Genomic DNA, 25522 nt, shown 5'->3' with positions numbered 1-25522 from the left:
TCAATCAAACCAATTACACTAGCCTCTCCCTCTCCCAAACAAGTGTTTTTTATTGCCTCGGTCCTCTCCCTCTCCCACACAAGTGTTTTTTCATTGCGTGAGTTAATTTGGCACCGATGCAAAGTAGGTGATCCAGATTGGGGCACCAAGTGCATCACAAGTCAATTTGGCACGTGTTTTCGCCTACATAGTGGAGAGCCGTTATAGCCCACTTTTGTACTACCTCGTATTTAGTGTAAAATTTAGACCATATATGTACCTAAGAAAATGCCAATGCATGTCACCAAAAATTATACCATTTGAAATTATGTTCAAATACGAATCCAACAATATAATTTTTAGTGACATGCATTAACATTTTGTCAGTTAAATCTATGGTCAAATTTTGATTCTACAAAATGCGAAGAGTAAACCAGGACGAAGGTAGTACTTGCTCTTAGGCTAACCATAGAGTACTAGTCTAAGTTACTTGCAGTATGACTAGCCTAGGCTACTAGTAGTACAACAAAAAATGATGCAGGTGATAATGTGAGAAAAATACTAAAAACATTTCTTTCGGTGCAGTGCATAGATGTAGTTTTGAACACTACACTTGTCATTGTAATTTGGGAAAATTACGAAAAAAATTGAGCTACGTTGTGATTACTGTTTACTAATAGGAAAGAAGTTTCACCTCGAGGAGTAGCTTCTCCATGCACGGAAAGCATGTAAGGAATCCAAAAACTTGATCCAGATTGGGGCCCATAGATTTTATTGTCAAGATCTTCACTGTGCGCACACACTTGGTCAAGCTTGTGGGAATCATTTTCTGGATGACATTCGTAAATACATCAAGAAGAAATTTAAAAATGTCAATTTCAAGAAGACGGAGAAGAAGATGAGTATTGTACCCGAACGATTATGGGTCCAATAAAGAGTTCGGAGAATTTGGCAGACGAGTACACTAACGCTGTCAATTTTGGCGCCTCAATGACCCTGATTTTTGTTGGACCTTCTAGATCATATACAAGCAAACTCTCAAGGAAAGGCGCATTCTCAATGACCATAACATGGAACAACTGGAGTAATATCTTCCCAATTGATGTCTTGTTACGGGGCCACCAAGACACATAAATCCATCACAGATTCATCGAGGCGATGTGGAGGCTAATGAACCCGTGGATCTGCCGAAGACGAAGGTACTCGAGCGGAGTACAGCTGCGGAGCAGATGCTCCATAGCCTTCATCGAGATGCCAACGTCAAAGAGGTCGAGCTGCTTGAGTTGAGGGAGAAGAAGGGCAGGTGCGGCATTAATCTGGGGGAAATAGCAGGAGCAGGAGCTGGCGCAGCACTGTGTTGGCATGAGGCGGAGCACGGATAGCGGCAGACAACGACATCGTCCAGCTTCAAACCTGAGCTCCTCGACCTGATCTAGGGTGGGGGATAAGAACCACTCGTCAAACTTGGCTTGGACCTTGCAGTTGGTGCTGAACATGCGGATGTCAAGGCGTCTGGCTGGCCCAAGGTGCGATGAAAGGATCTTGGAGACTGCGGCCATGCATTTGCAATCCCCGTCGCAGAGGCAGCTGTCAATGATGAGGTTAAGGGTGATGCAGCGCCAGAGGGGGCGGCACCACTGGGAGAGCAGGGTGGTCCGCACGGCAGATTTGGTGGGGAGGAGGCCGATGACGACGAGCAGCATGTCATCAGGGAGGCTGCTGATGAAGTCTAGGCTCGCCGGATGCGGTTTTGGCTCGAGCCACCTCCGCTTGTTGGCTGCCTCGCCGTCCATCTCAGCTGGCGGCGACGCTGGTGTACACGTGTGCTGGTGTGTATTATGTGTTGGGTGTGCGTGAGTGCGTCCTTCTATGCATGCCGCCGCGTAGTGGTGAAGTGTGCGCGAGTGCGTCCTTCATGCGGAAGAAGTGTGCCCTCAATTTACTAGCGTGCAGGGTGCTACCCCGAGTGGTTTCAACTTTGTTTACTTCACCGCGTGTCAGATGGGCCTCTAGTTTACTTATTTTCACCCACTACCATATTGTCCAGCACACGAAGATAGAGAACACGAGCTGACAAGGCAGCATGTGGACTGGTTGACCGGTCAACTAAACAATATACGGAGCTATACACTGACACAGTGACCGTATAATCCCTTGGTATAGAGAGTTCGAGTAAGAAGGGAGGCTGTCGGTGTACAAAAGTAGGGGTCCTATTTGTACCCCTTTACTTGTGCGTGGGCAGTTGCACCCACGGGCCGATGGCCATGCTTGGCGGGGCAGAGGAAGCAAAGACACAAGACGACCAGAGCAACACCAAGCCAGAAACACGAAGAGCAGTGTCGGCGTTCTGGGAACGGGGGTCCCCAGACTTGCCTGCCTGCGGCCCACAGCGTGGCTCTACAAGTGGGCCCGTACGACCCATCTTCACCAACAAGCATTCAAGACCCCCGCGAGGGGCCAAGCCTCGCGAGGCGGACGACACAAGACCTCCTCAGGAGCGGCCTCACCAGGTTGGCTCGCGAGGGGCGGAGAGATCAAGGCAAGGCAAACCTCGCGAGGTTCTCGTGACGTGAGCCATGACGACCGAGACCAGGCGGGCGCCAGCGCGCACAGAGTCCTTGTTTCCTCTTTGGTGCTAAGGAGGCAAGCACAGGCGTGGAGTACCGAGGCGTCAAGCAAAGGTTTCCATATCAGTGCAACAAGACCAAGACCAGCAGGACGGCAAGACGGAGGTCACCATGGAGCCCAAGGCGGCGTCACCACCAGAGCCTTTGGCAGGCGAAGACTACTTTGTCAGGATAAGCTTGTACTAGTTGTCTCCCTTCAAACTGGCCATTGTGGAATCCCTTCCCGCTCAATATTTGGGGAGAAGACCAAGGCCTCTATAAATAGGACTAGCCACCACCATAGACGGGGAGGATCCTCACCCGCGCACCGAGCACAAGAACACCTCAACCTCAGGAGGCTGTTCTTCCCCTTGTAACTGTTCATACTCAGCCCGAGAGGCAATCCACCACCACCACACTAGAGTAGGGTATTACACCACAACGGTGGCCCGAACCAGTATAAATCTTGTGTTCTTTGTGTTGCGAGTTCGTCGAGTTAGTCCTTGAGATCTTAGCAAAGCTTGGACGTAGATCGGTAGGGGGAGAACTTCACGCACCCCAAAGTTCAAACCTTAAGGGTTTTGCCGGAACCCGAGATCCGACATTTGGCGCACCAGGTAGGGGTGCGCCGAGGATTCCTTCCCGTCGATCTGCGCTCCGCCACCACCGCGCTCCACCCTCATGGAGGGCGTCCCGCTCCCGGCTCCGACGACAGGCACCGACGACGGGGCCAGGGGGCTCCGAGCCCTGGCCCCCGCCTTGCGGCAGGTGAAGTGGCCGCCCAAGTTCAAGCCGGAGATGCCGCCGCGCTACGACAGCGCGACGGACCCGTCAGCTTTCCTGCTGGTATATGAGGAGGCCGTCCTCGAGGCCGGGGGCGACGACAAGGTCATGGCCAACTGGTTTCCCATGACTCACCGGCGCGCCGCGCGCATGGCTGCTCAACCTCGCCGGATCCACGGTGGCATCTTGGGAGGAGCTGCGCGGCCTCTTCACTGCGCGCTACGCGGCACCGGCGCACCACGCGGTCGTGGCCCTACTAGGTGGCTCTCAAGCACTGCCTTCAGATCGCCACATCAAGCCATTCCTTCGCCAAATCGGCGCCGCTTCCAAGCACTCAGGGGCTCCGCCGGGCTGGGCTGCGCCCGAGGCCGACCTCACCTTCGACTCGGAAGACCACCCCGTCACCACCGCCGGCTCGGGTATGCTCCCGATGCTTTGCACGCCCACTATTTGTAACGTGGCCATTACCAAGACCCTCATCGACAGTGGCGCCGGCCTCAACGTGCTCTCCGTGGAGGCCTTCAGCCTTCTTCACGTACCGCTCGAGCGGCTCAGCCTCAGCAAGCCTTTCTCAGGAGTTGGCGGCGGCGCCACCTACTCCTTGGGGCAGATTTGCCTCCTTGTCACCTTCGACACGCGCGACAACTACCGCACCGAGCTGGTCGACTTCGACATCGCCCACATCGGCCTCCCGTACAACGCCATCCTCGGGTACCCAGCTCTGGCCTAGTTCATGGCAGCAGCCCATCCGGCCTACAACCTCATGAAGATGCCTGGAAGCAAGGGCGTCCTCACCATCAAGCGGGACGCCAAGGAGGCCCTGGCGGCGCTCAAGCTTGCCCTCAAGACCGCCGCGGCGGCACAGCCCGCCGGTGCGGACACCTCCGAGGCCAAGGGAGCCGCACCAACCAAGAAGAAGCAGCTATTCACCCAGGACAAGGCGGAAACCAAGCAGGTGCCGGTCGATGAGGACGGGTCCTCAGGAGCCACCTTTACCATAGGTGCCGACCTTGACCCAAGCCAAGAGGATGCACTAGTTAAGTTCTTGCGCGCGAACAAGGAGATATTCGCATGGGAACCCAAGCAGCTGGTGGGGGTCCTGAGAGAGGTGATTTAGCATCACTTGAGGGTGTGCCCCAATGTACGCCATGTGAAGCAGCGGGTGAGATGGCAGTCCACGGAGAAGCAGGCCTTCATCGTCCAAGAAACCCGCAAGTTAGAGGCGGTGGGTGCCATTCGCGAGGTTCGGTACCCCGAATGGCTGGCAAACCCCGTCGTTGTGCCGAGGAAAGGCGGGAAGGAGCGAATGTGCGTCGACTTCACCAACCTCAACAAGGCCTGTCCCCAAGATCCGTTCCCACTCCCACGAATCGACCAGATCGTCGACTCCACCGCCGAGTGCGACCTGCTGTGCTTCCTGGATGCGTTCTCGGGGTATCACCAGATCAAGATGACGGTAGAAGATGTAGAGAAGACAGCCTTCCTGACCCTGTGTGGGGTGTAATGCTACACTTGCATGCCCTTCAGACTGCGTAACGCGGGCGCAACCTTTCAGTGGTTGATGCACATTGCCTTAGGGCGGCAGCTCGGGAGAAACACGGAGGCCTACGTCGACGACATCGTGGTGAAGTCTCGGGAGGCCAGAACCTTGATCCAAGATTTGGAGGAGACTTTCGCGAGCCTGCGCCAGGTGAACTTGCGGCTTAACCCGGAGAAGTGCGTGTTTGGTGTCCCTTCTGGCAAGCTGCTGGGTTTCCTCGTGTCCCACAGAGGGATTGAGGCAAACCCAGAAAAGATCAAGGCCATTGAAGACATGAGCCCACCACAGACCCTCAAGGATATGCAGAAGCTGGCTGGTCGTGTGACTGCGTTGGGGCGCTTCATCTCCAAGATGGAGGAACGCGCCCTGCCCTTCTTCAAGCTGATGAAGAAGAAGGGCCAGTTCGAGTGGACCCCGGAGGCCGACCGAGCTTTTCAAGACCTCAAGAGATACCTGACCAGCCCTCCGGTGATGGTGGCGCCACAGCCCCTCGAGCCCCTAGTGCTTTATCTTGCCGCCACCCCGTACTCTGCCAGCGCGGCTCTGGTGGCGGTTCGGGAAGAGCGCCAAGCCAAGGGCACGTCACGCCAAGCTACGCCACCAGCCAAGACGACGCAAGATCATGAAGGCGCCGCAAGAACCGTAGCAGCATCCACAGGGGACCAAGCTCGGCAGAACGACGCCGCTGAGACCCCAACAAGCGATCAAGCGTCGGGGGCTCCACTACCTCAGGAGACGCCCCGACTCCCGCAGGACACGAGCCTCACCGACGCGCCAGCTCTCGTCGAGCACCCGGTGTATTTCGTCAGCACGGTGTTGCGGGATGCAAGGGTACGGTATCCCATGCCTCAGAAGCTCTTGCTCGCACTCTTGGTGTGATAGAGGCAAAGGTGTCCCGTCTTTCGATGAGATGGTGGCTATCGTTTTGGAGGAAGTCGACTTTGACGATCCAACTACGAACATGCAAGGACGTCGCGCCTTAGCAATCTCTAAACCAACTCCAAGAGGTTATTGACAACACCGGAGCACGATCAACCTGACCACGAAGGTCTGTTTCCTGCAGGCAAACGAAGAACACGCAAGAAACTAAGATTGCAATCTGGATATTGCGAATATAAAAGGAAAGCTTTATTGATCAAGGTGGGGTTCTGTGACGCCTTTGTCTGGTCGTTGAACACAAACGAAGTACGCGAAGTTGCAGCTATGGCGAACTTTTAATCTAAACAAAACCCAAAGTCTAAACGACACCCTAAGGGCTGTATATATGGAGGAAGAGGGGGGAATTTCGTGGCCCTTGGAGGAGGGGTATGAAACCAACCCTAACTCTTGTTCCCCCACACATACGGACTCTAAAAACAGCCTATACTTAAGTATTTCGAAAATACATGGGCCTGGCCCAATAATAAGGTGACGCAGCACCAAGAATATCCTCTGGACGAAATTTATGAAGTGGCATCTTGTATATTTCGTCCAAGGCTTCATGCACTCCTTATGGTGGCTTCAAAGTCCTAAATCATCACTTGTAACTCCGTTATTGATCCCCTTGCGCATGCCATCAACTCCATGCTTGTTCTTGCTCCAATGTTCATCCTTCTCCAAGCTAGGCCCTTCATTTGTAAGCAAAACAAATGTATCCAATTTAGGCAGCATCATATTCTCATGAACATTAAAATCATTACCAAGAAACGAAAGTACCTGGTAATTTAATTGGCGTGCGCGAGCTCTAGTAATTGGTCCAGTATATGTAACAGTAGGGTCTGTGGGTGTAACAATGGTATTGATGTCCTCATCATCATCCCCTTCTTGAAATGAAGTCGTCCTCGACGGAAGCTCATCTTCCTCACCCAAATAAGGCTTCAAATCTGCAATGTTAAAAGTGGGACTAACCCCAAAATCTGCAGGTAGCTCAAGTTTATATGCATTATCATTTATTTTCTCTAACACCTTAAAAGGACCATCAGCACGTGGCATTAGCTTTGATTTGTGCAAATTAGGAAATCTATCCTTACGCAAATGTAACCAAACAAGATCTCCAGGTGCAAACACAACATGTTTTATACCCTTATCTCCAGCAAGTTTATATTTAGCATTCATACGCTCAATGTTTTCCTTAGTTAACTCATGCATTTTTAAAATCAACTCAACACGTTCTTTAGCATCAAAATTAACCTTCTCCGAAGATGGAAGAGGCAACAAATCAATAGGTGCACGAGGTAGGAAACCATACACAATTTCAAAAGGGCACATGTTAGTAGTAGAATGCAATGAACGATTATAAGCAAATTCAATATGAGGCAAGCATTCTTCCCACATTTTCTTATTATTCTTCAAAACAGCCGTAATCATAGTAGACAATGTTCTATTGACTACTTCAGTTTGTCCATCAGTTTGGGGGTGACAAGTAGTACTAAAAAGCAGTTTAGTCCCCAACTTAGCCCATAAACATCTCCAAAAGTGGCTAAGGAATTTAGTATCACGATCTGAAACAATAGTATTTGGCACACCATGCAAGCGAATAATTTCCCGAAAGAACAAATCAGCAACATTAACAGCATCATCGCTTTTATGACATGGTATAAAGTGTGCCATTTTTGAAAATCTATCCACGACAACAAATATGCTATCCCTCCCCTTCTTTGTTCGAGGTAAACCTAAAACAAAGTCCATAGATATATCCTCCCAAGGAACACTAGGTACAGGCCAAGGCATATATAAACCATGAGGATTGAGACGTGACTTAGCTTTTTGACATGTAGTGCAGCGAGCAACAAAACGCTCAACATCCCGACTCATCTTTGGCCAAAAGAAATGTGTAGCAAGTATATCCTCCGTCTTCTTGACGCCAAAGTGCCCCATTAATCCTCCTCCATGTGCCTCCTACAACAACAAAAGACGAACGGAGCTAGCTGGAATGCATAGCTTGTTAGCACGAAACACAAATCCATCATTAAGAACAAACTTGTTCCAAGTTCTCCCTTCCTTACAATTCTGCAATACATCTTTAAATTCAGCATCATGCACATATTGATCTTTGATGGTCTCCAAACCAAATATTTTAAAGTCAAGTTGTGAAAGCATAGTATATCGACAAGACAATGCATCAGCAATAACATTTTCTTTACCCTTCTTGTGTTTAATGACATAAGGGAAAGTCTCAATGAATTCAACCCATTTAGCATGTCTACGGTTCAGTTTTGCTTGACTTTTAATGTGTTTCAAAGATTCATGATCAGAATGTATAACAAATTCCTTAGGCCATAAATAATGTTGCCATGTTTCTAAGGTCTGAACAAGAGCATATAATTCTTTATCATAAGTAGAATAATTCAGACTAGGCCCACTCCATTTTTCAGAAAAGTATGCAACAGGTTTGCCATCTTGTAATAGCACACCTCCTAATCCAATTCCACTAGCATGACATGCAAGCTCAAAAGTCTTATTAAAATCAGGAAGTTGGAGTAAAGGAGCATGTGTCAACTTATCTTTCAATACCGTGAAGGCTTCTTGCTGTGCGGTACCCCAAACAAAAGGCACATCCTTCTTTGTAAGATCGTTGAGAGGTGCAGCAATGGTGCTGAAATCTCTCACAAAACGCCTATAGAAACCAGCGAGGCCAAGGAAACTCCTCACTTCTGTGACCGTTTTGGGTTGCGGCCAACTCTCAATAGCTTCAATCTTGGCTTTATCAACTTCAATCCCCTGTGGAGTAACAACATAGCCAAGAAAAGATACTCGGTCGGTGCAAAAGGTGCACTTCCCAAGGTTACCAAACAAACGTGCATCACGTAGAGCAATAAAAACAACACGTAAATGTTCCAAATGTTCCTCCAATGATTTGCTATAAATCAATATGTCATCAAAGTAAACTACCACGAATCGTCCAATGAAAGCACGTAAAACTTCATTCATTAATATCATGAAAGTACTAGGTGCATTAGTTAACCCAAAAGGCATGACTAACCACTCATATAATCCAAACTTAGTTTTAAATGCTGTTTTCCATTCATCTCCCAATTTCATACGAATTTGATGGTATCCACTACGCAAATCAACTTTGGAGAATATTGTAGAGCCACTCAATTCATCAAGCATGTCATCTAGCATAGGAATAGGATGACGATAACGAATGGTAATATTATTAATGCCTCTACAATCAACGCACATACGCGACGTACCATCCTTTTTTGGCACTAAAATGATAGGAACATCACAAGGACTAAGGGATTCGCGTATATAACCTTTGTCGAGCAGCTCTTGTACTTGACGCATAATCTCCTTCATCTCCTCTGGATTGGTACGGTATGGTGCATGGTTGGGTAATGATGCACCGGGAATTAAGTCAATTTGATGCTCAATCCCTCGAATAGGTGGTAATCCCGGTGGCACGTCTTGTGGAAAGACGTCAGCGAACTCCTGCAAAATGTTAGTGACAGCAGGAGGCAAAGAGGAAGGCACGTCCTCGAATGAAAATAATGCCTCTTTGCACACAAAAGCATAGCAAACAGATTTGCTAAAATCTAGATCATCAATATCAGATTTGGTGGCAAGTAAACATGCACTTTTCAATTTAATTTTAGAAGCAACACTAGATGGTTTATTATTAGGCTTCATTTGTTGCTCAAATTCTTTTGCCACAATCTGATTTTCACTCTTATTTTGCTCCTGTTTTGCTTTATTAGCTCTATTAATATCATCTTTCAAAATGGAATCAGGAGTCATAGGAAGCAAAGTAATATTTTTGTCCTTATGAAGAAGAGTATACTGATTGTTTCTACCATGGTGTACATAATTTTTATCAAATTGCCATGGTCTACCAAGTAATAAGGAACATGCTTGCATAGGTACCACATCACAATCAACATAATCAGCATATGTAGAGATACTAAAATGCACACGAACAGTACGTGTTACCTTAACCTTGCCGCTGTTGTTGAACCATTGGATGTAGTAAGGATGTGGATGTGGTCTTGTAGTGAGAGATAGCTTCTCTACCATCTCCATGCTAGCCAAGTTGTTGCAGCTCCCTCCATCTATGATGACGCGAACAGAACGTTCCTTCACAACTCCCTTTGTATGGAACAAATTATGCCTCTAATTTTGCTCAGCTTGTGTAACCTGCACACTCAAAACACGTTGAGCAACTAAACATTCATACCTGTCAGCATCTTCAGCAGCCATGTATTGCGTCTCATGATCAGAATCATCTCCACCGTGTTCTTCATGTGTAATAAGAGCCAAAGTCTCCTCATCATAGTCACTGGCGGACTCATACCCACCATCCTCAGTAGCAATCATCACACGCTGAGATTTGCATTCTCTCGCAAAATGTCCTCTTCCCTTACAACGACGACAAATAATATCACTTGTGTGCCCTGTTGATGTCATGGAAGAAGAAGAGCTCTACGTAGCCCCGGCAGGTGTGCTCTTGGCAGATAGTGGTGGTTGTGCCTCTTTCTTGTATCACGGCTGGATGTGGCACCTGACGGAGGTGCTGGTGCAGTGGAAGTAGAGGATGCATGTGGTGTCCATGATGAAGATCGACCTGCAGAAAAGTTAGTTCGCGCCAATGCCTGTCGATCCTACACTTCACTTTCAGCTTTACAAGCAAGATGGAATAAACGAGTGATATTATTATACTCCTTATACTCTAGAATGGTCTGTATCTCTCTATTTAATCCACCCATAAAACGCGCAATTCATAGCTTCATTCTCCTCAACAATACCACATCTAATCATGCCAGTTTGTAATTCCTGATAATATTCTTCTACATAATTTTTTCCTTGTCTTAAACGCTGCAATTTTTGAATTAATTCACGTTGATAATATGGTGGAACCCAACGAGTACGCATAGCAGTTTTCAAAGCAGCCCAAGTAGCTGGAATAGGATATAATCTACAATGTTCAGACCACCAAACACATGCAAAGCTAGTGAAAGCACAAACAGCAGCAGGAACACGTCTCTCCTCAGGATATTGTAAACACGTAAATCGTTGTTCAGTTTCTAACTCCCAAGTAAGATATATATCAGGAACATATCTACCCTCAAATGGTGGAATATTCAATTTCAGTTTAGGAAGATGGTCATGATCTCGTACCTGAGGGAGAGCCCTACCATTGTGATTATTTGCATGTGGACGACCTGGTGGTTGTGGTGCTGGTGGTTGCACGTAGTTCCGATTTTGATCAACCTCATCCTCGTAATCTCCCGCATAATCATCCTCCTCCCCATAAGCAGCAGGAGCCACAGAATTATCAACAGCGGCACCAACAGTTTGGCTAGGCTGAAGAGGGACACGGCTCGCTCGGCGGAGGGCTGTTTCGCGACGTGGAGGTAGTCGTTGTTGTTGTTGCAGAGGTGCGGCAGGTGCAGCCGGTGGTGGAAGACGCGCAAGCAGTTCATTAAATCTGTTATCAAGCTTTGTTTCGAACGTCTTCTCAAGGCCAGTGATCTTCTCCATGGCCTCTTCAAAATTGTTCAGCACACCTTGCACCTGTTCAGTCATCATTTGCTGAAACTTATCATGAAGCTCCTTGTTCGTTAAGTTCTCCCAGTCAATCTCGTCGGCTTGTGATCCTGGCATGGTTAGCAGCAATAGAAACACACAAGAATATGATCCTACAAACTACTAACAAGTGGTGGTGGTGGTGGGTGTCACAAATCCGTCAAGCAAATCTCAAATTCTTGCCAGTTCTTACCCAGCAGCAGGCGGTGATCGGCAACCGATGTAGTCAAAACTCTCAAAGCTTGGATAGAGCGATTACCAGGGAGAGTCAAACGCACGATGTAGATGTATGTGGAGCTGGGAAGGCTTATGGTAGCAAAAAGGGTCAGCAATAATCAATTCAGAGATGCAAAGTTGAATAAACGCTCAACGACGGTACTGTGCTGGTCCTAGGCTAGACCGTGCTAGAGACGCGAGCCTAGAACACTAACAAAATCACGGCGTTGCACGTAAACAAGGAAAAAGCACACTCTGGATTTTTTTCGCTCTGTTTTTTTTGTGCTCCTCTTTTTTTTGCAAAAAATCACTACAATGGCGAGTGTCTCAAAAATCTTCCCAGGTCAAACTGACAGGATGGGCACGAATTTTTTTTGACTATTTTTTTCAGAAATCAGGGCAGCGACGACGAAAAAGTGCGAAAAAAAATCACTATGATGGCGAGTGTCTCAAAAGACTCAGAAAAGCCTAAAAATAGGATAGGGAAAAAATATTTTTGGTCGCCGAAATGTTGGCCTAAAAACTGCCCGGGTGTCTCCGATTTTTTTTTCCGAGACCTACTCAGGCAAGGAAACACGAAACGGAAAATAGATGGATCTCGAAAACAAACCTAATATGAAAAGAAATCGGGTTGGTGGTGGATATATGGTGGTAGGATATGGCAGCGGTGGTGGTATATGGTAGCGGTGGTGGTATATGGATACGGATCGGTGGGGGTATATGGATACGGATTGGTGGTGGTATATGGATAAGGATTCAGAGCGGTGGCAGATAAGCAGTGGTGGTAGATGGCAAGGCGATGATGATGGTGCGGCGGCGGCGTGACAACTTATGACCAGAACTCAAAACTCTAAAAGACTAGACTCTAAGACCAGCAACTTGACACGACGATGCAACCGCAAATTCAACAAAACAAAAACCCTAAAAAGATTATGCAAAGGCTCAGATTGGTTCGGATATGATGAACTAACCTAATTTTTTTGTGGCTTTTTCGTGGACTGTAGGTATGAAGAACATACTCGATCTAAACTATGAAAAACTGTAAAATCTCACCGAGCAACCTGGAAATCTGATACCACTTGATAGAGGCAAAGGTGTCCCGTCTTTCGATGAGATGGTGGCTATCGTTTTGGAGGAAGTCGACTTTGACGATCCGACTACAAACGTGCGAGGACGTCGCGCCTTAGCAATCGCTAAACCAACTCCGAGAGGTTATTGACCACACCGGAGCACGATCAACCTGACCACGTAGGTATGTTTCCTGCATGCAAACGAAGAACAAGCAAGAAACTAAGATTGCAATCTGGATATTGCGAATATAAGAGGAAAGCTTTATTGATCAAGGTGGGGTTCTGTGACGCCTTTGTCTGGTCGTTGAACACAAACGAAGTACGCGAAGTTGCAGCTATGGCCAACTTTTAATCGAAACAAAACCAAAGTCTAAACGACGCCCTAAGGGCTGTATATATGGAGCAAGAGGGGGGAATTTCGTGGCCCTTGGAGGAGGGGTCCTAAACCAACCCTAACTCTTGTTTCCCCACACATACGGACTCTAAAAACAGCCTATACTTAAGTATTTCAAAAATACATGGGCCTGGCCCAATAATAAGGTTACGCAGCACTTAGAATAGCCTCTGGATGAAATTTATGAAGTGGCATCTTGTATATTTCGTCCAAGGCTTCATGCACTCCTTATGGTGGCTTCAAAGTCCTAAAATCATCACTTGTAACTCCGTTATTGATCCCCTTGCGCATGCCATCAACTCCATGCTTGTTCTTGCTCCAATGTTCATCCTTCTCCAAGCTAGACCCTTCATTTGTAAGAAAAACAAATGTATCCAATTTAGGCAGCATCATATTCTCATGAACATTAGAAACATTACCAAGAAACGAAAGTACCTGGTAATTTAATTGGCGTGCGCGAGCTCTAGTAATTGGTCCAGTATATGTAACAGTAGGGGCTGTGGGTGTAACAATGGTATTGATGTCCTCATCATGGTGGCCTCGCACAAGTTGCGGCACTACTTCCAGGGCCACCCATCAAGGTCGTCTCAGCCTACCCATTGGAGAGAGTGCTCAGGAGCCCCAACTCTGCTGGAAGGGTCACTAAGTGGAACATCGAGTTGCAGGCATTCCAGTTGGAGTTCAGCACTACCAGGGTCATCAAGGGAGCCGCACTCGCTGATTTCATGGCAGAATGGACGGATGCCCCGACGCTTGAAGTAGGCGAGGTCCAGTCCACCTCGCCGGGAAGTGAGGCGCCAGATGGATGGGTCATGTATTTCGATGGCGCCTTCATGCACCAGGGCGCGGGGGCTAGAGCAGTACTTATCTCGCCCACCCAAGACAAGCTCTACTACGCCGTGCAGCTCTGCTTTCAGCGGGGCGAGAAGGTCTCCAACAACATCGCAGAATACGAAGGCCTCATAGCTGGCCTAAAAGTTGCGGCAGCTCTGGGGGTGAAGCACCTCACCGTTAGGGGCGACTCGCAGCTCCTCGTCAACTTCTCCAACAAGGTATACGAGCCAAAGGACGAGCACATGGAGGCGTACCTCGCGGAGGTGCGCAAGATGCAGAAGCAATTCCTCGGCCTGGAGTTGCAGCACGTGCCCCGCGGCACCAACAAGGAAGCTGACGACATTGCCAGGAGGGCATCGAAGCGGCAGCCCCAAGAACCTGGCGTCTTCGAGGAGCGGCTCTTCAAGCCATTGGTGACACCACCGCTCTCAAGGACAGCTCAGCCTCGGGAGGAGGTCCCGCAGCCGCTTGCCGTAGGAGCCCCAGCCCGTGGCCCGACTTCGAGAGCGCGCCTACTCTTGGCGCTCGAGCCCCAGGAGGGATGCTGGACCAAGGAATTCAAGGAGTACCTGATGCAAGGGGCGCTGCCGGAGCAGGAGGAGGACGCGGAGCGCGTGGCCCGGCAAGCCACGGCATACTGCATTCGGGACGGTGGGTTGTACAGGAAGCGACAAAATGACATTTCACTGCGTTGCATCTCCAGGAGTCAAGGGAAGGGGTTGCTATCCGACATACACGCTGGGGATTGCGGGCACCACTCGTCATCACGGACCCTCGTCGGCAAGGCATTCCGCAGAGGATTCTATTGGCCCACGGCGCTCAACGACGCAACCGAGCTGGTGAAGTCCTGTGAAGCCTGCCAGTTCCACGCCAAGCAGATCCATCAGCCGGCTCAGGGCCTCCAGACCATCCCACTCACATGACCGTTCGCGGTCTGGGAGCTGGATATCTTGGGCCCGTTCCCTCGAGCGCTTGGGGGCTACCGATACCTCTACGTCGCCATTGACAAGTTCACCAAGTGGGCAGAGGTGGAAGCCGTCTGCACCATCCCAGCGGGCTCCGCGGTCAAGTTCGTCAAGGGTCTCGTCAGCCGTTTCGGGGTCCCCAACCGCATCATTACTGATAACGGCTCGCAGTTCACTAGTAATCTCTTCAAGACGTATTGTGCTAACCTTGGAACGCAGATCTGCTACGCTTCGGTGGCTCACCCCAGGAGCAATGGTCAGGCTGAACGCGCCAATGCAGAGGTCCTGAGGGGCCTCAAGACCAGGACCTTCAAGAAGAAGCTCGAGGCCTGCGGCAGGGGCTGGTACGACGAGCTCCAGGCTGTGTTGTGGTCCATCCGCACCACCGCCACCAAGCCAACGGGCGAGACCCCGTTCTTCCTCGTCTACGGAGCAGAAGCGATCCTCCCTCACGAGGTCAAGCATCGCTCCGCACGGGTCTTGGCATTTGATGAAGCGCAACAGGACGCCACGCGGGGGATGGACCTTGTGCTGGGGGAGGAACGCCGCAGCGAAGCCGCACTACAGGCGGCAAGGTACCAGCAGGAGCTGCAGCGATACCACTGCCGCAACATCCGCTCCAGGACGCTCGAGGCGGGTCCTCTCTAGGGAAGGGCTGCATAAGCTCTCACCCATGTGGGAGGGCCCGTTCAAGGTCGTCCATGTCTCCAGGCCTGGCGCCGCGCGCCTGGAGACACAGGACGGGGTACCCATCCAGAACGCCTGGAACATCCAGCACCTCCGGAAGTTCTACCCATGAAGAAAGGCCCAGTGCCTGTGAAGAAGGCCCAGTGCCTGTGAAGATCGCCGCCCGTGACACTCTCACGTAATAATGAGTGGGGCTGTACACGCCCCGGAGTCTCAGGAATGCCGTCCTCGGGCCTCGGGGGCTCCCTCCCATGTCTTAGTGGCAGCACTTAGCTCCGTGCTGGTGAGAAGACTTGAAGACTAGACTAGGTGCCGGACGTGGCTTTTCATTTGCTTTCCGTAGTTGGCTCGTCTCCTTTTAGTTGAAATTTGCTTCTGGTGTTCCTTGCTGATTTGGTTCCGTTGCCTTCTGCTGCTATTTTTGACCCTGGTTTAACCCATTCTCTCTCTCGCATTCCTCGCGAGGGGGCTAGGCAGGTGCCCTTGTGAGCATTTTTCCTTTTCTCTGCCATCCATCTGTTTTTTCGGGAGGCACCCTCGTTCGAGCCCACAAGCTGGCGCATCTCTCCTGATCCGTGCCCCTCGGGTACCGCGATATGAAGCACTGGGTCAAGGCTCGGGTGGACGATAAGCCTCCTAGCGAGCTCCCTAATGAATTTTTTGCAATTCCTAAGCACCCACCAAGTCAAGGAAGGCCTTGATAGGCGCCAGGAAACAAGTGCCTCGTGAAGAGGAGGCTACCCCAAGCGTGCTAAGCTAAGTCGTCTCCACGCAAAACAACGGCACATCACAGAAACGATAAGCATAACATAGTGATTGAGGAATCATAGTTCGATACACGCCCCTCCGGGGCCCATACTGGTTTCCTTTTTGATACAGGAAGAAAAGGAAGAACAAGATAAAAGCGGCGCCTGCTCCTACAGCGGTCCACGAGGACGGGCTCTTGGTGATGTCCTGAGCTCAGTCGGACCCCTCCTCGTGCTTCACGGAGGTGCGGCGACGAGACGACCCGCTGGCACCTTCGAAGCGAGCGCGGTGGCGTGGCGGCTGGTCATAGGCACCACTGCTGGATCTGTCGCCAGGGGAAGAGCCACCGTAGCTGGACGAGATGCGGTCGGCACCAAGGGCGGATTCGCCCTCCTCCTCGTCCCGACCATCGCCAAGGCCGAGCACCTCCACGCCATCGTTCACCTTGGGGCAGCACCCGGCGCGGCGACCATCTTCCCCAAACACCCTCACGTAGAGGGTCTCATCACCTTCGTACCTGAAATGGACGATGCACCGCCTGGCTAGGCCGCGCGCGGGCGAACGTCTGCCAACCGCAGGCTAGAGCTATGTTGCCCGCGACGGAGACCTCGACCGTAACCCAAGAAGCCCTGCTGCAGCAACCGTCCGCCTGGAGCCAGAGCCCACCTGGACCAGACGCTGGCAGCTCATCGGCGAAGAAGCGCGGGAGCTGAAGCCAGTTGCCGGTCGGGTCCTCCGACCAGACGACGAACTCCGGAAGCACCTCCGCCGAGTTGAAGCGCGGCCGGGGAGGCCGTGCGACCATCGCACGTCCCCTCTCATCGACAGGGCTGCCACGACCGGAACAACCCCTGCGACGCGTAGCGGCGCCACCGCGAGAGCGAGGGGCCGCAGCGGGGGTCGCGTTGTGCTTGCGGTGATGGCCACATCCATTCTTGGGCGCCGGGGAGCCGGGCCCCACACGAGGGGCCTTCCCCTTCTCTGCGGCAGAGAACCTCTTCGACAGCGCCATTGGTGTCGGCGGTGGAGCAGATGAGGAGAAGCAAGCCGAATGGGAAGAGATGGGTGACGGGGGCTCTGCCCCCCTCCCCATTTATAGCAAGAGAAGGCCAACCAGCACCCCCACGATCACAGGTAATGATGGTTTTCCCTTGCATGTCGCAGGGACTTGTCCAGTCGGGCAGTTGCCGAGGCAGCGTGGGGAAGCGGAGACGCCCACTCCAATCAACCGCCACGCGTCGACCAAGGCTGCAAGCTATTGGGGCCCGCGGCGCTCCGCACTTGACCTTTGGCTTCGCCTCGAAGCCAAGCCCGAGCACCTCTTGGGCCAGGGGGCTACTGTCGGCGTTCTGGGAACGGGGGTCCCCAGACTTGCCTGCCTACGGCCCACGGCGTGGCTCTGCAAGTGGGCCCGTACGGCCCGTCTTCACCAACAAGCATTCAAGACCCTCGCGAGGGGCCAAGCCTTGCGAGGCGGACGACAAAAGACCTCCTCAGGAGCGGCCTCACCAGGTTGGCTCACGAGGGCGGAGAGATCAAGGCAAGGCAAACCTCGCGAGGTTCTCGTGACGTGAGCCATGACGACCAAGACCAGGCGGGCGCCAGCGCGCACAGAGTCCTTGTTTCCTCTTTGGTTCTAAGGAGGCAAGCGCAGGCGTGGAGTACCGAGGCGTCAAGCAAAGGTTTCCATATCACTGCCACGAGACCAAGACCAACAGGACGGCAAGACGGAGGTCACCATGGAGCCCAAGGCGGCGTCACCACTAGAGCCTTTGGCAGGCGAAGACTAATTTTGTCAGGATAAGCTTGTACTAGTTGTCTCCCTTCAAACTGGCCGTTGTGGAATCCCTTCCCGCTCAATATTTGGGGAGAGGACCAAGGCCTCTATAAATAGGACTAGCCACCACCATAGACGGGGAGGATCCTCACCTGCGCACCGAGCCCAAGAACACCTCAACCTCAGGAGGCTGTTCTTCCCCTTGTAACTGTTCATCCTCAGCCCGAGAGGCAATCCACCACCACCACACTGGAGTAGGGTATTACACCACAACGGTGGCCCGAACCAGTATAAATCTTGTGTTCTTTGTGTTGTGAGTTTGTCGAGTTAGTACTTGAGATCTTAGCAAAGCTAGGACGTAGATCGGTAGGGGGAGAACTTCGCGCACGAACCTAAGGGTTTTGCCGGAACCCGAGATCCGTTAGCCAAGAGGGCGAGGTGAACTCCCCCGGCAAAACCCTTGCCGGGGCAGCCTCCACAGCCCCGGCAAGAACCTTGCCGGGGAAACTTGCCCAACGCCAGCAGAGCTGCCACCCTTGAGCCCAAGAGTTCTGACGCCATCACCCACATTGGAACCAAGGCTCGGGAGGCGCCTCCATGGTGGCATGCAGATCTTTGTGAAGACCAAGAACATACAAGACTATATGAGAATCAGAAGACGAAGATCCTCGGCAAGATCCTCGCCGAGGATACCCACGAGACTTGCCGGGGACGCCCACGACGCCGCGGCAAGACCCTTGCCGGGGCCCCGGCAAGACTCTTGCCGAAGACATCCACGGGGCCGCAGCCAGGCCCACACCTGCCAAGACTCCACTGCCGTTCCCACACAGCTGCCAGCCCACCAACTAGGCGAGCACCTGCGTAGCGACGTGCGGCCTCTCGGACAACTCAGGAAGCACCTGCGTGGTGGCATGCGGATCTTTGTGAAGACTCTGCTACCGCACCAACTCAGCAGCCAGCGTGGCACTACACACCTCGTCAGCTCGGGCGCGCGTCGAAGCTAGGGGAGGCGGCGACAGCTGGGACGAGCTTCCTTGCCGTCCCCGATAAAGCAAGAAGGGCATGTCGGCAACGCATTAAATGCGTTTGTCCTACGGTGCCAGTTGATAGACTCGACTACTGTAAAACTTTGCACCTCCTGTGTGCCACTGTGGCAGCCCCTTTTGACTATAAAAGGAGGCCCGCGGCGTACTGAGGAAGGATTCAGACTTTTTGGACTCTACACGCCTTGTAGCTAGTCCAAGAACACCAGATAAACATAAACCAGCAGGAGTTGGGTATTACGCATCACTTGCGGCCCGAACCTGGATAAACCACCCGTGTTGATCCCTCAAACCCGCTCTTTCCATAGCCCCGTGCCCGCCAACCGTAGGAAAAGGGATTCTTCATGATCCCGTAGGTGTCGTTTCCCCTGCCATCTTTGGCGCGCTAGGTAGGGGGCGCAAGCTGTGGAAATCTGGTTTTGGAGCCGATGCGTCGACTCTTTCATGGGGATGGCTCGAAGGGAGAGGGTGACGTCGGTCAGCCGCCCTCTGGTGCCGTCCGCAGCTTCGACAGCCATCCGCGTGGCCCCGAAAAGCTAAGTCATGCAAAATTTTGGCTAATTTCATTTATATAAGTCTGTCTTCCTCGGAAGATCTTGTTCCTTGTATGGGAAACCTGCACGCAATGGGACCCTTCCGCTATTGGCAACGCTCTTGTCTCTGTCTCGAGTCCGCTCGACAGTTCATGCGGCCTCACTGAGAACGGCAAGGTGGCCTATCCGCTATTAGCAACGCCCTTGTCTCTGTCTCGAGTCCGCTCGACAGTTCAGGCGGCCGCGCCGAGAATGGCAAGGTGGTTTGCCCGGCAGCAAGCACCCTCCCAGCTGGGTGCTAAGGATCCGTCCTCAAAGCAGCACGGCATAGGTTTACGCGCCGGCAGCCTTATCTCACCAAGCGTAGGGTGCAAACATACAAAAAATATCTAACGGGAAGATAGCATGCGTGATAGTGAAGTACTGCAGAGTTATATTACATCAAATAATCGCTGCGGTTCTAACTTAAGATAAAATTGTCTTGATCTTGAACTCGCAACGGCGACGAGAAATGGGGTGCCTAGTCCCGGTGCCGGCCCTCCACCCTCTCGACTCCATCGACACAGTCGATGATGGGCTTGATACACTCCTTGAGCACCGCGAGGTCCGCCTCCCCCGGCAAGCTCTCCAACGCGTTGGCAAAGTTGACGGTGGGGTTCCAGAACGCCACCTTGGTGAGCACCTTGGTCAGGGCACCCCGGTAGAGCCTCCGGGCCTTGTTGGCCAGATAAGCTGTCCGGTTGGAGCGGAGCTGCTCCAGGGCTCCAAGAACGCCCTCGAAGAATAGGGTCAGTTTGGCATTGGAACTCACGTTCGGCTCCAGGGAGTACCTAACATTCGGCATCCCCATGGCAGCCAACTTCGTGGTGATCCTGACGGCGACGTCGGTAAGGCGGCTGACGCAACGGTTTATGCCCTGCGCGTACTCCTTGTGTTCGGCGACATCATTCCTCCACAACTGCCTCTCCTCCTCCAGGTCCTTGGTCAGGGTCTCTTCCCGGGCCCTGACCTCCGAAAGCATCCCCTCAAGGCCCTCTAGCTTCAGCTTCAGGTCATTGATGGAGCCGTTGTCCTTGGAGAGTAGCTTGGCCTTGCCGAGGATTGTGGCCCGCGCCTCTACCAAAGCGTCGTTGACCGCGTCCTTCTCCTCTGTCAGCTCCAAGACGTGTTTCTTCAGCCCACCCCGCTCCACCTCCAACTCCTTCACCTTGCCGGCATGGACCAGGGCTTGAGCATTGAGTGCCTCCTTGTGCCTCTGCTCCAGCTCCTGGGTCCACTGCGCGACAAGCTTCTCAACCTCCTCATCCTTGCCGCAGAGTGTGGCGGTGAGCGTCTCCTCACAAGCGGCAAGGTCCTCCTTCTGGGAGTTCAGCTCGGCCTGGTGCTGGTGCCGAGCGGCCTCGTCCTTGGCGGCATGTTCCTTCGCCGCCTCCTGGGCTTTCTCGACATCAGCCTGCTTCAGGATGAGCTCCTGTTTGCGCTCAGCCAGCAGATCCTGGGCAACCTTCAGTTCTTTGTGGGCCTTGCGGAACCAGGCCTGCGTCTCGGCGTCGCGCTCCTCAAGATCCGCCTCCGCTTTGTCTGCCGCCGCCATCCTAGATTTTGCCTTGTCCAGACGGGCACGGTGGAGCACCTGGAGCTTTTGGAAGTTGACGCTCATGACCCGAAGGAGCTGCTCCTCTTGGGAACCGCCGCCACCGGTGCTCTGTTCGTCAACAACCTCAAGCCCAGCAGCGGCGAGCGCCTCGTCACCGAACACCTCCCCCTCGGTTGGCGCCCTGGTGCTCGCCGTTCCTGGAAGGTGGACGAACAGGTCGTCGCTCACCTTCAAGTACTTTCCCGAGCCGGAGGCAGCAGAGGAGGAAGGTTGGTCGTCGACCACCCCCTCCCCGACAGGCACCTTGTCGACCTCCTCGGCAGTGGCCTTGCCGACCTCCCCGGCAGGCCCCTTGGCGGCCTCTTTGGTGGTGGCCTTGGCGGCCTACTTGGCGGCGATCTTGTCGGCCTCAGCCTCGGCGTCCTTGGCGACCTCTTCGATCACGATGTCAATGTCCTCCCGGTCCGCCGAGGAAGGGTCTGGATACCAAGAAGGGGAATAAGACAGGGGAAAGGTCAAGGTTCAAAAAGGAGAAGAAAGAACAGGGACAGAAAGCAAATAACTTACCCACACCAGGTTGGGAAGAAGTGGCGCCCTCTCCGCCAGCATTCGTTGCCGGGGCAGAATCCCCGCACCCAAGTTCGCCTCCTCCTCCTCCATGTGTGTGGGCTCGGTGGTGAATGCCCTTGCCGGGGACGCCCCTTGGGGTGGCGTAGTCAAGTGGGGCGGCGTGTTGGGAGTGGCCCTCGGTGGCTCCTCTTGCTGCCGTTCTCCTCCTGCAAACCCAGCAAGGTCAATGTCAAGAATTCACACCCCAATGCTCATCGGTGAAGGAGTGAGTGGTGGACTCACGCTGGGGGCTGAAGCGGGGGCTGCGTCAGGGGTTGCTGACCGGGCTGCTCTCCACCAGCAACGGCGTACGCGAAGTACCCGCCGGGGGCTTGTCGCCCGTCGAGGCCTTGGCCCTCTTCGCCACCCTCTGGGCCAGCGTCTCCACGTCCCTGTGAAGATAACATCAAATCAAAGGAGGATAACACAGGAGTAAAGTAAGGAGATGATGTGGGGGGCGAAGTACTTACTCTTCCTCCACCTCCTCCTCCACTAGCTTCCTCTTCCTCGCCGGGCTAAAAGATCCGAGGTTGAACTCGGCCTCCAAGGTGCTGTCCGAAGGGGAAGGGGAAGGGGATGGGGTCCGGTGCCGCTTGGACGAGGAGGAAGCAGTCGATGTCCTCTTCGCCACCGCGGCCTTCGTCGCCTTCTTTGTTGTCGCGGCCTTCATCGCCCTCGTCTCGCGCACAAGCTGCTCCTGGGCCGGCTGCCGCTGTGTGGTCCTGCCGGGCCGGACCGGCTCACCAGAGCTGGCCCGCCGTAGGACGCGCTGCCTCCCCACGGCCGGGGGGTCATTCACCTCGACCTCCTCTTCGGACGACTCGTCGCCCACGTCTTCAACAAGGGGGGCATCGGCGCTGGCGCCGCTGGCCTCCCCGGCAGACTCCGCCCACTGGGCGAGCTCCTTCTCCTCCGCGGCCTCGTCGGCCTCGTCCTCTATGGCGCCAACACTGCCGACCTCCCTGGTGAGCGCCGCCTCCGCCGCCCTGGCGGCGATGTAGTCCAGCTCCGCCTTGGTGGTGTCTTGGATGAGGAGCGGCTCGTCACAGACATAGCTCTCCGACAAAGTGTCAAAGAACTCCTGCACCTTCTCCGTTGGCGGCTCGGCCCAGGCCGGGTCAAGGCCATGCGCAGTGAAGTCCAACATCATGGCAATGATGGCGGATTGGCGAGAGTTGGTGCTCAGCGGGACCACTCCTGCCGGCAACCCAAACAGGGGCCCCTTGACGGCCTTGCCGGCCTTCGTGGCCCTGCCGGTCCTCTCAGCTCTGCCATCGCCGTCCATGTCGAGCTGAAAGAGCCTTTGGCAGAAGTGGGCGTGCCCCATCACTTTAAAGTTGTGCTTCAGGCCAGGGCGGAGCCTCATGATGTCGGCCGCGTTCCTGAAATCCCAGGCCGGCCTCCCCTTGTTGTGCAGCGGGGCGATTCGGCGCCGGATGACGTCGACCCCGATCATCTCAAGGGTGAGCCCGGCCACGGTGAGGCGATGGATCCTGGTGGTGGTGACCGTGAGCTTCTCGTCGTTGGCGTCGAGGTCGCTCTAGTCCCTGTGGCGGCTCGGCGGGCTCTGACGAACCCGGCAGAACTCCTGCGGATCCTTCTCCTCGATCCAGCACCACCGGCTCCGCCATTCCTCCCACCTCTCCTTCTGAGCAGCCTGCGGATACGTGCCCTTTTCCTGGGTGCTCGGGATCCAGGTGATGCAGTCGGAGATGGCGCCCCCTGGTTGGAGGCGAGGGGAGAAGTAGTGGCGGAAGAGCGTCGTGCTCGGGAGCACACAGGCAAAGCCCTCGCAGAGGTGGGCAAAGAGAGCCATGCACGCCACGACATTCGGCGTGAGACCCAGAAGATGGAAGCCGTAGGTGTGCATGACGTCGTTGAAGAAGTCAGAGAAAGGGGGGCAGAGCCAGAAAGAGAGGAAATCGGCGAAGAAGGGGTACCGATTTGGGCCGGCCTTGGCGAAATCGGCGGGGACGACGCGCGTGCCAGGGTGCCCGGTCGTCTTCCTCACCCACAAGGGCAAGAAGTAGTTCCTGAGGTGAACCGCGTCGACCATCGAAGGGAAGTAGGCGAGCTGCATCCGCCGAACCGCCAACTCGTTCTCCAGCGCCTCCTTCTCCCCGGAATCCTTGGCCGCTCCCTTGCCCTTGCTGGTTTTGAGTGCCATGGCGGCTGGGAGAGGGCGAAGGATCAAGAGCAATGGGGGCGCAGCGGCAGCAAGTGGTGGCAAGAACTTCGAATCTTTCGCCTGAGGAAGAAGAGGGGAATGGCGGTTCCGAGATTGAAAGAGGCGTAGAGGGTAAATGAGCAGCGCACCTGCGATTTTTCTTTTTTATTGGGAAGGCGTAGGCCGCCTCTTTACCATTTACCGTGATGTGACGCATGAGGGCAGCAACCGCCCCACGCATGACCCCCACGTCATGCACGACCCCCACGTCATGCATTCAACGCGGGTCGTGGGGAAGCACAACTGGCGAGGGAGTTACCGCGGTAAAACTCCACCGCACGTGCGCCCGCGCACCGTTCCGGGCCTGGCCCAATAATGCCCCGCGCTTATATATGGCCCAGGCCCGGGGGGCTCCTGTCGGTGTACATACGTAGAGCAACACCAAGCCAGAAACACGAAGAGCAGGAGGGCGAGGTGAACTCCCCGAGCAAGACCCTTGCCGGGGCGGCCTCCACAGCCCCGGCAAGAACCTTGTCGGGGCAACTTGCCCAACGCCAGCAGAGCTGCCACCCTTGAGCCTAAGAGTTCCGACGCCATCACCCACATTGGAACCAAGGCTCGGGAGGTGCCTCCATGGTGGCATGCAGATCTTTGTGAAGACCAAGAACATACAAGACTAGATGAGAATCAGAAGACGAAGATCCTCGACAAACGCCGAGGATACCCACGAGACCCCCCAGCAAGGCCCTTGCCGGGGACGCCCATGACGCCGCGGCAAGACCCTTGCTAGGGCCCCGGCAAGACTCTTGCCGAAGACATCCGCGGGGACGCAGCCAGGCCCACACCTGCGAAGACTCCACCGCCGTTCCCACACAGTTGCCAGCCCACCAACTAGGCAAGCACCTGCGTGGCGACGTGCGGCCTCTAGGCCAACTCAGCAAGCACCTGCGTGGTGGCATGAAGATCTTCGTGAAGACTCTGCCACCGCACCAACTCAGCAGCCAGCCAGCCAACGTGGCACTACACACCTCGTCAGCTTGGATGCGCGTCGAAGCCAGGCGAGGCGGCGACAGCTGGGACGAGCTTCCCTGTCGTCCCCTATAAAGCAAGAAGGGCACGTCGGCAGCACATTAAATGTGTTTGTCCTACGGTGCCAGGAGATAGACTCGACTACTGTACAACTTTCCACCTCCTATGTGCCACTGTGGCAGCCCCTTTTGACTATAAAAGGAGGCCTGCGGCGTACTGACGAAGGATTCGGACTTTTTGGACTCTACACGCCTTGTAGCTAGTCCAAGAACACCAGATAAACATAAACCAGCAGGAGTAGGGTATTACGCATCACTTGCGGCCCGAACCTGGATAAACCACCCGTGTTGATCCCTCAAACCCGCTCTTTCCACAGCCCCGCACCCGCCAATCGTAGCAAAAGGAATTCTTCATGATCCCGTAGGTGTCGTTTCCCTCGACA

The sequence above is a fragment of the Aegilops tauschii genome, chromosome 2 (assembly GCF_002575655.3).
Source record: "Aegilops tauschii subsp. strangulata cultivar AL8/78 chromosome 2, Aet v6.0, whole genome shotgun sequence".
Taxonomy (NCBI): domain Eukaryota; kingdom Viridiplantae; phylum Streptophyta; class Magnoliopsida; order Poales; family Poaceae; genus Aegilops; species Aegilops tauschii.
Note: the sequence above shows the minus strand (reverse complement) of the source record.